General features: G+C 36.4%; 1 long non-coding RNA gene across 1 annotated transcript; it reads left to right on the top strand.

Moving 5' to 3' along the window:
* The first annotated feature begins 1,188 nt into the window (after nt 1–1,188).
* Nucleotides 1,189–10,916, top strand: LOC123459249. Its single transcript, XR_006636146.1, has 3 exons — nt 1,189–1,231; nt 4,998–5,111; nt 10,893–10,916. It is a non-coding gene; the product is annotated as an uncharacterized LOC123459249 (long non-coding RNA).
* Nucleotides 10,917–11,192: the final 276 nt, after the last annotated feature.

Genomic DNA, 11,192 nt, shown 5'->3' with positions numbered 1-11,192 from the left:
TGGTCCCTATGATCTTCTTCCTGACTAGCTGTTCAGCTGGTACCTCTGTCTTTTCCTTCAGGTTTCTTGAATTTGAGAGGAGGCAGGTGTGAGTGGAAAATCCCTCCACCTGGCTTCTTCTGCACCTCAGACAAAGCCTGGTGGCCACACAGAGCAGCAGGGCTGCAGGAGCTGATTCTGCCTGCTTCTGTGGTTGTTAGAAAGTCTGGGTTTCTTGTGCTTCTCTACTGAGGTTAATAATTCCTTATACACCTTCACTTCTTTGCTAGAAGAGTGTATTTTGCTATTTTTCTGATTATTTCCCCTATAGGCTGTTTTGGCATAGCTACTACACTGCAATCTTATCCAGAAGTCCTATTTACATGTATATGAATTCATCAAATTTTATTTTGTTTTAACTCTGGTAGGCTTATAGTATAGTCATTTTTTTAACCATTTCTAACTCCTTAAATGGGTGGGTTTTGCCTCAAAATGCAAAACTTTTATATGCTTAAGACACAGTATGTTTACTTATACAATATCAAGCATACAATATATTTCTTCAGATGTACAAAGTACATAATATACTAGGAAAATTTATAGAAATTGTACCCAAATATTTCTTCTCAGGTAAACAAGAAGAAACCTAGTGCCATTATCATATGTTTTCACAGACACACTCACACTTTCAATAGTGGCATAAAAGTCTGTGGACTCTCCATACATTATTTAACTTCATTAATCAAATTATAAAATACTTTTATGACATTCTCTTATAAAATATTGTTATCCTTTTTTCAGTGTCTATAAACTAATGACTCCAGGTAGAAAGTCAAAAACTCTGTACAAATAATCTAGCTGTGTATTATGACAGGGAACTTTGTTCATGTTTTCACATTCATCATGATGGTGAGTAACATCCTATTTCTGGAATAATTAAGTGAATTATGTATTACTCACCATTTGTACCTTTGGGGTTTTTGTGTGTTAATATTTTTATCAGTATCAGAATTTTATGGCATCACACTAAGTTTACCTGCTTTGACTTACATAAAGGTAATTTCTTTTCTTTCTTTCTTTCTTTCTTTTTTTTTTTTTTTTTTTTTTTTTGAGGTAAGGTCTTGCTGTGGCCTATGCTGACCTGAGATTTACCATGTAGTCTCAGGGTGTTCTCAAACTCACAGCAATCTGCCTACCTCTGCCTCCCTAGTGCTGGGAATAAAGGCGTGTGCCCCCAAGCCTGGCCATCAAGGTAATTTCTAATGAATCTTCATACTAATAATGTCACTCATGTGAATGTATTATTTTATATTTCATCTCTTTCATATTGTGATTTAAGTACCAGAAGATGGTTGATAATAAATGCTATGACAAAATTTATAAATGTTTTCTTTAGTTTTACAGAATACATACATCAAGTTCCAGATACCAAGTAAGCAATAACAATTATGATGCTATAAGTTTTACCAAAGAGTGTTTCTTTTTGCCTTCTTGCTATGTAATCCTAACTATCTTGCTAGTTCAATAATAAAGTTCTATAATATATAGACAATTAAAATGAACTTTTCAGCTAAAATTGCCAGCTTACAAAAGGAAAGGCAGAGTTAAATTGGACAATTAGCTCATTTACCTATTCATTATTTACCTATTCCCTTGTTTGTCAATTTGTATGACGATCATTCCTTGAGCAGGCACTGTGCAGAATACAGGAGAAGCCGAGATAAATGAAAAAACTGGCCAGCTAACATTGCCTTTCCCATGTCTTCTATGTTCATCCTTCATATGATTATTAATGTAACTATTTAATTATGCTCACATTTACTGATAAAGAAACTAAGAATAAAAAAATTGTCATGTATCTATTCAATAAAAGATCTTTAATCTAAGCCTATGAGCACATAATTCCATACATTTCAACACTACTGTCTAAATTTGATTATATAATGGTAAGTAGGCATTTAACACAAATTTTAATGTACTTACTAAGCCTGTGTTTCATTTCACACCTAGAATCAAAAATTAAAATATATAAAATTAGTTAAATAAGTATATTTCTATAATTTTAAACATCGATGTTTCTATTTTACTAAAGAATATTATTTATTATATTTTTATCTACTTTCAAATTGATGAGAAAATGAAGATTTGGTTAACATTATGGGAGAGAAGATAACATTTGATTTTATTTTATGAGTAATAATGTATCATATTGCCATGTGGCTAACAGTAAATGTTCTCAAAGAAATATATTAAAAGAAATTAAGTACCTACTTGTGGTTTCAAACTTTACTTCTGCTGAATTTCTGTTAGAGTATGTTGAAAATGCTAACCACAATGCCTTTTTTAAAACTAAGACCATAGCAAGACATTTTCATTCACCTTTGACAATGTTGCAAGTAACATTTAAAGGAAACAAAAAGATATTTAAACAGAATTTTACTTTTGTAAGTGCTTGATAAGTATGTGGTTTTCAACTACCTTTTGAAATTTTAATGCAGTTAGGAGGAACCTTTAAAAAAATGTCACATATCATATATTTTATTGTTTCACTGCTGCATAATGAGAAGACCAAAATCCTGTTCTGTCTGCTATCAGTTAATAAAACATTTCCTGAATTATTTAACTTCCTTTCAAATTCAAACCATTTTTACATTTTTATCATTTTCTGTCAACAGTCAAATTCCAAAGGGAAACACTATTTATGTTCATGTTTGCTTTTATTTAAAGTTGTTTAATTTTAAAAAGGTGTAACATGGGCAGTGTTGTGTTTGCTCAACTCTGGTTGATATATGTTATTATGGGCCTACTTTGAGTAAATTGCCATCTTGTTTGCTTAGAAAAGAAAGATAGAGCTAATTGAATGAAAACAGCATACAAAGAATTACAACAGTCCATTTTCTTTATTTGAAATATGTCAACAATGAAATATGATTTTGAAAGTACTATATATAAAATATAGCAAAGATTAAAATGGTTCTGGGAGATATCTATTGTTTAAAATGTGGCAATTTACATGCAAGAAATCATATTAATTTTCTGTGCCAAGCAATTTTATATTTCAGAAGAAAGTTATTGACTTAATATTTAAAAATGCATTTTGTTGTTTTAAATCATTGCATTATCACAGCTGCTTTAGTCTGCTAATGTTTTCTTCATATTAATCAGACTCTTCAATAGTACATATATTTATCATTATAAATGTTCTTACAGTTAAAAAGTCATATTGTACTACAGTTTTCAGAGAAAGGTTTGATTGCTATTAACTTTTTTTTAAGTGATAAAAGGACCTTCAATATTTTCTGTAGAAATTTAATAATAAAGTAAGTGACAAAGTTATACAGGGGATATAAAATTCTAAACTATATTCAATTTAGCAAAACCATAAATAATACAATTACAAGACTCTTTATTGACATTCAATTTAATATTCTTAAAAACTTTAATTTAAACAATGTCTTACATTCATTTGTTGACTTTCATAATTTTAATTATTAAACAGAAACTATTATGGACAGAACATGTATTTCTACCATGATTTTCCTCCTCTTTGTCCATATTCCACTGAGGTTCCCCCTCAGTGGGACTACTGATATTCACCATGGGTTTGTGGGTTATGAGTGGTGAGAGTAAAAGTCAGTAATTTTTTTTGGAGGCTGCCTCTGGATATTCCCTCCCACCCTTTGGCTCTTACAGTCTTTCGCTTCCTCTTTCCCAAAATTCTCTGAGCCTTGGTGTGTATGTTTCAAGTCTAGCCCAATGTTGAGATCTCAGAAGCTTCTGGACTTCTGATTTGGTGCATTTTGTGTATCCTAATTATCTGTCTCCTTCACCCTGGCTCAGGTTGTCAAGCTCACCATGGAAATAGTACTCTTGCTCATCTCACCAATTCGTCTGTAGTTTCACCTGGGCCCTAGCTAATAGTTGAAGGATAATTCACCTCCTTTCAGGGAGCCAGATATAGTGTCTTGTTGATAGATTTTGGTTGTCCTCAGTTCCACCAGCTTTCTGAAAAAGAAAAATCATATTGTCCAATGGAGAATAAGATCAGCATAGGCTCATGAGGATAAGCATTGTTAGTTTAGAGATTTTGTTGTTTATAGTCTCCATTTGAGCTAAAAACTAGATGGAGTCCATAATCTTGTCCACAGGATTCTTAACTTGGCCTACAGTTCCAGCTATGGGTTCCTTAGCACTGAGTGGATCTATTAGCCAATCAGAAAGCCATTGGTTATCCACTTAGTCTAGGTGCCACTGTTGTGCAGATATGTACACCTTATCAGACTGATTTCTTTTATATAGCAGCTACACTTAATATTATTACTTTTTGAAAATCTCAATCATACTTGAAAATGAAAAGAGTGCTTTCCAGTTGTTTACAAAACTGAAAGTTTTAAGAAGTAATTTGAATGTGAAAAATTAATGTAAATTGGAGCTGGAGAGATGGCTTCATGGTTAAGACACTAGCCTAAAAAGCCAGAGGATCTGGGTTCAGTTCCCCAGGACCTACATAAACCAGATGTAGCTGGTGTTTGTTTGCAGTGGATGGAAGCCCTGGTGAACCCATTCTCTCTCCCTTTATCTCTCTCTTAAATAAAAAAATAAAAATATCAAAATATACTAAATTGCAAAATCAACTATTCTGCTTTAACAACATCATGTACATTTACCCAATGATAAAATCATACTTGGAAATCATTATTTATCAGTGCTTTCAAGATATTAGAAGCACCTTTAGTGTTACCTGTCCATATTGTGATGTGCCTTACAAAAAAGGATTTTTCTAAAAAAACTAACTACCTCAACAATATTTTTCTTACATTACTTTTCAGTTATCCAGGCTGTAATTTAATAACAAAACTCTTCTAAAAGTCTATGTGTGTTGTGGAGTTTGGTGTTCTTTTCTCTGACTGATAATTCCTGATATGGAATTGGTGGAAATTTAATTCTATTTGGTGTTTTGCTCTTCTGATAAACTATATCTATGTTTTTCTAAAGTTTGACATTTTTTTTTTTTGTAGATTAATGTGCCTATCTGAACAGTATGCTATTGCACTTGGATCTGTCCTTGGTCCAGCTTTAGAAACTCGATGAACTATAGGAAGTCTCTTAAGGCTGAAACTTCTCATCACAAAGTAAGTTCCTCAGAGTTAGCACTATTATTATTGTACTTTTCATATTCAGAGTAGAGACTCAGAGCAGAAATCATAATGCACTGTGGGTAAACTTCAAGGCATATATTTTACCATAGTGTAGAATTCCCTAGCCCATGTCTTAGTGGCAGTATTCTCCTCTCATATGTAAACCTACTTTATGAAATTTTATTAAGGGGTGTGAAAAATAAGATTTGGGGCTGGGAAGATTGTGTATTAAGTAAAAATATTTGCTCCTTCATGTATGAGTATGTGAAATTGAATGCCCAGAACTCATGCAAATCTACACACTTGGAATTACAATGTACCTACAGTGAGATGGAAGGAAGAAATAAGTGAATCTCTGAAAGTTCATGAGTTAGCTAACCTGTGTTAAATAACAGAAAACAATCAGAGACAAGACCTTAAACAATGGAAAAGCAGATGACTGATACCAGTGGGCATCCTCTGATCTCCACGTATGTTCTTTGGCACTCACACATGAACACACATGCACAGAAAGATTAAAAAAGAAAAAATTTAGACTTCTGGCCAAGATGGCGACCACCTAGCTGCACTGAAAATCCAAGGGAAAGAAAGGCAAGACATGAAGGGTTTTCTGGGTCTTCTTGTCAGTGGGAGGGCTTGGGGTGGGGGGTGACAGGGAATCGTGGATCCCCTCATGGGCGGGTGGACAACCCCTCCTACCAAATAGCCTCTGTGCCCTGCTGCTGCACCCCACCCTGCTCCCAGCCTCCATGGCCACCGGGCCCACCGCCACTGCCGCCACGCTCTGATTTCGCACCGATTGATCCCTACATGCGGAAGCTTAAACTGCTTTGCACATTTTCCCACATTACTGCTCCTGCCACTGCATGTTCAGCAAGCCCAGTCTCACAGTAAGTGCCACACAAGCCCAGACTGTGTCTCGCTTATGCCAGCTCAGAGTTCCATCCCTGGCCAACCCTGGCCATCCCCCATTCTCCAGTGGTGGGGGAGCACAGACTGTTTCCAGGTCCCAGTGTTCCCAGCCAGAGTTTGGACTGCTTCAGGGACTGAAAACTCAGTCCCCCTCCAAGCTGGAAGGCAGGCAACTTTGGCACATTACCACTTCAGAATTCAGGCAACTTTGGCGCCCCTGTCAGGCATTAGAAAGGCAGCTTTGGCAAGTGGAAGCCAAAGCCCAGGCTGCTTGGCAACTGCCCCAGGCTGCCTCAGATTCCCATTGCACTAGAGCCCAGACTCATCCACCCACCTATGTGCCCATACACTGTCATGGGTAGACCACAGAGCAAAAAAAAAATAACATGAAAAATCAAATGCAAGGAAATCCAGTTAGATCACCCAGTCCTACAATGAATAATTCATCTAACCAAAACATAGAAGAGTCATTAGGATCAGAACATCAAATTGAAGCTATGTGCAATGCAAACCTGACCAACCTACTGGTAGAACTTGTAGGAAAGCAACAAAGGACTGAAAATCATGTGGATGATACCATCACTAAGCTAAAATAAATTGATAAGTGATTTGAAGGACTTCCAAGAGAGTTAAGAAATATGAGGGAGAGTGAAAAAAAAGAGGACCTTAAAAATCAGCTAGCCAAACTAAATGAAGACATAAATGCAAGGATGAATTCCAAGAATCATCAGGATAATCAGAAAATGATGTGAAAAGGGAGCTTGACAGAGCAATGGAAATGATACATAGAAAAGTAGTAGAAAATGCAAACTTGAACAAGTCCAAAACTCTCTAGAGGCTCTCAAGAACAGAGTCAGTGAAGTGGAGGATAGAAACACTGACCTGGAAGGCAAGATGGAAGAAACAGTTTGAGAGTTCAAAAATTTCAGTAAGTTCAAAAGTTCCTATGAACAGAGCATGAGGGAATTGTGGGATGTGCTTAAATGTCCTAATATCAGAATCATTGGAATACCAGAAGGAGAAGAATTTCAGAACAAAAGCATCGAGAACTTATTTAACAAAATAATTGAAGAAAACTTCCCCAGTCTCTTAAAAGAAAGGCCCATCAAGATACAAGAAGCCAAGAGAACTCCAAACAGACTGGACCAAAGGAGAACCTCTCCAAGACATATTATCATTAAGACTCTAAACATTGACACCAAAGAGAAAATACAAAAAGCAGCTAGGGAAAAACAGCACACCACTTTCAAAGGTAACCCCATCAGAATTACCTCAGACTTCTCAATGGAAACCCTGAAAGCTCGAAGGGCCTGGAATGAAACACTCCAAAGTCTAAGAACCTATGGTTTCCAAACCAAACTACTCTACCCAGCAAAGGTATCCCTCAGAATAGATGGTGAAAGAAAAACTTTCCATGACAAAACTCAGCTTTACAATTATATGAACACAAAACCAAACCTACAGAGAGAATTTCAGGAAATTCCCAACAGAGAAGAAACAAATAACCAAACTCAAATGCCTACAAGAAGCAGATCACAATAACCAAACTCAGAGTAGGCAAAACAAAACAAAAAAAAAAAAAAAAAAAACACCTTCAAAACCCATGAAAACAACAAAACACATCTACCAACAAAATATTGCAGGGATCAAATCAAATATCACAGTCATTACCCTAAATATTAATGGCCTTAATTCACCCATCAAGAGACACAACCTAACACAATGGATCAAAAAATTGGACCCCTCAATCTGTTGCCTTCAAGAAACCCACCTCACTACTAAAGACAAACACCTTCTCAGGGTGAAAAACAATATTCCAAGCAAATGGGAATAAGAAGCAAGCAGGTGTAGCTATATTAATATTGGATAAAATAGACTTCAAACCAAAATAATCAACAAAAACAAAGAAGGCTACTTCCTACTTATCAAGAGTATATTACAATTATAAATCTGTATGCTCCAAACATGCCCCTGTACCACAGTTCATAAAACAAAACCTACTTGACAATAAAACAGAAATAACCACCAACACCATCATAGCTGGGGACTTCAATACACCATTAACAGTAATAGATAGATCATCCAAACAGAAACTCAACAGGGAAGTAAAAGAGCTCAACAAAACCATAGATCACTTAGACCTAATGGACATCTACAGAGCTTTCCACCCCAAATACACAGACTACACATTCTTATCAGCAGCCATGGAACATTCTCTAAAATAGACCATATACTGGGTCAGAAAGACTGCTTCCACATATTTAGTAAAATTGACACAATTCCCTGCATGATATCAGATCACAATGCTACATTGCTAGAAATCAATGACAAAAGTCCCACCAAGAATCCCAACAGCAACTGGAAACTGAATAACACACTTTTAAACAATAAATGGATAGTGCATGAAAAAAATGAAATTGCAAAATTACTGGAATTGAATGACAATGAGGACACATCATATCAAAACTTATGGGACACAATGAATGTGGTACTCAGGGAGAAATTCATAGCACTCAATTCCTTCATAAAAAGACAGAAAGATCCAAAATCAATAACCTAACCATCCACCTACAGGCACTGGATAAAACAAGAAAATCCATCTTAAAGAGCTCCAGAAGGAAAGAAATAATTAAAATCAGAGCAGAAATTAATGAATTGGAAACCAAGGAAACAATTATGACAATTGACCAAACAAAGAGCTGGTTCTTTGAAAAAATAAACAAGATTGACAACCCCGTGGCCAATTTGATCAAGCAAAAAAAAGGAGAAGCTTCAAATTAACAAAGTTCAAAATGAAAAAAGAGAGATCACAACAGACATAAGTGAAATTGGGAGAATCATCAGGACTTATTTCAAAAACCTCTACTCCACAAAACTGGAAAATGTGGAGGAGATGGATAAATTCCTGGACGCATACCATCGATCAAAGCTAAACTCAGAGCAGATTAATCACCACAATGAACACATCACAAAACTCCTGAAGGTGATTAACTCCTATAGCAAAGTTGCAGGATACAAAATCAATGCACAAAAATTAGTAGCATTTCTATATGCAAATGACAAAGATACAGAGAAAGAAATGATGGACATAGTCCCATTTTCAAAAGCAAAAACAACAACAAAAAATACCTTGGAATAACGTTAACCAAAGAAGTGAAAGATCTATACAACAAAAACATAAAAACACTCAAAAAAGAAATTGAGAAGGACTTGAGAAAATGGAAAGACCTCCCATGCTCCTGGATAGGCAGAATTAACATTATGAAGGTGACAATCCTACCAAAGGCAATATATATATATTTAATGCAATTCCAATTAACATCCATACAGTGTTCTTCACAGAGATAGTAAAAATGATCTCAATTTTCATATGGAAAGGCAGAGGGCCTTGCATATACAAACATATCCTCAACAGAAGAAATACCTCTGGTGGCATCACCGTACTTGATCTAAAGCTATATTACAAAGCCATAGTAATAAAAACAGCATAGTACTGGCATAAAAACAGGAGTATAGACCAATGGAATAGACTTGAAGATCCAGACTTTGGGTCAAGCAACTATGGCTACTTGATATTGAACAAAAGCCTGAGCAATACAGGCTGGAAAGAGACAGCATGTTTAAGAAATTGTGCTGTACAAACTGGATAACCACATGCAGGAAACTGAAACTTGATCCACACACTTCACCATGCACATCACATGAAGCTGAAGAGTTTCTTTACAAACAAGCATGCAATAAACAAAGCTAAAAGATTACCCACAGAATGGGAGAAAATATTTGCAGGTTATCCAACTGACAGAGGCCTAATCTCTAGAATCTATAAAGAACTCAAAAATCTAAACAGTAAGAAGTGAAACACCCCACTCACAAAATGGGGCAAGAGCTGAACAGGAAGTTCACAGAGGAAGAAATACAACTGGAAAACACACACTTAAGAGAGTGTTCATCATCCCTAATCATCAGAGAAATGCAAATTAAAACAACTATGAGATTCAACCTTACCCCAATAAGGATAGCCAACATCAAAATATCAAATGAAAATAAATGCTGGTGAGGATGTGGAGAAGTACGAACGCCCATCCACTGTTGGTGGGAATGTAGGATGGTACAACCACTTTGGAAAGCAATATGAAGACTCTTGAATAAGCTGACTATTGAGAAACCAATAGACCCAGTTATTCCCTTACTGGGCATCTACCCTAAAACCTTCAAACCACAGGCCAGAAAGCTTTGCTCAACCATGCTTGTAGTGGCTCAATTCGTAATAGGTAAGAGCTGGAATCAATCCAGATGTCCATCACTAGAAGAATGGATAACTAAGACTTGGTATATCTACACAATGGAAATCTATACAGCAGTAAGAAAAAAAATGACACAAAGAAATTTGTGAAAAAAAGATTGATCCTGAAACAGATAATTAACAGTGAACTTACCAAATCACAGAAAAAAAATTGCCACATAGTCTCACTCAATCTACAGCACCTAACCTGAATCTACCCAAGATACCTTACATACCCAGCAAGCATATCATGCACTAGACACTAGGATGGATGGTGTGGGATGGGAGGGCATCCAAGGGGTGTGAAACACTAATCTAGACCCAAATGGCAATTGTACCATAAAATTCTACTTCCTAAAAGGCAGACCAAATGGCTGAACCTTCACCAGGCCCTTACAGGAAACACCTGAATCACAAGACACTGGAGAGGGTAGGATCAAGTCTAATTAAATCTTCTACATCTTCCCTCCCTCCCTCCCTCCCTCCCTCCCTCCCTCCCTCCCTCCCTCCCTCCCTCTCTCTCTCTCTCTCTCTCCTCTCTAACTCTTGTATATTAGTTATCTTTTTCCTCATTTTCTTAGTGGCCACTGACCTGTAACTTCCAGTACCAGCATGGGGCTGTCACCCACAATGAGTTTTTGATCAGAGAAACCAACAAAGTTTCCTAAAGGAATGACAAATTTCTGTCAGAGTACTTGATGATCCACCAAAGGTTAGTGGTAAGACCCTATTGCTGAAGACACCAAATGCAGCTGACACGTAAAATGGAACGGCATGGCTGGAAACCAGGAGAGAGTCAGTCCCCAGCCAGAGTGTCTAGTGCCAGAAGGTGCTAAATGGGAGACTGGGGGAAATGACCAATATCTGTCCAAGCAACTCAT

The sequence above is a fragment of the Jaculus jaculus genome, chromosome 3 (genome assembly GCF_020740685.1).
Source record: "Jaculus jaculus isolate mJacJac1 chromosome 3, mJacJac1.mat.Y.cur, whole genome shotgun sequence".
NCBI lineage: Eukaryota > Metazoa > Chordata > Mammalia > Rodentia > Dipodidae > Jaculus > Jaculus jaculus.
The sequence above is the reverse complement of the archived record's forward strand: the minus strand, read 5'-3'. Positions and strand labels throughout refer to the sequence as shown.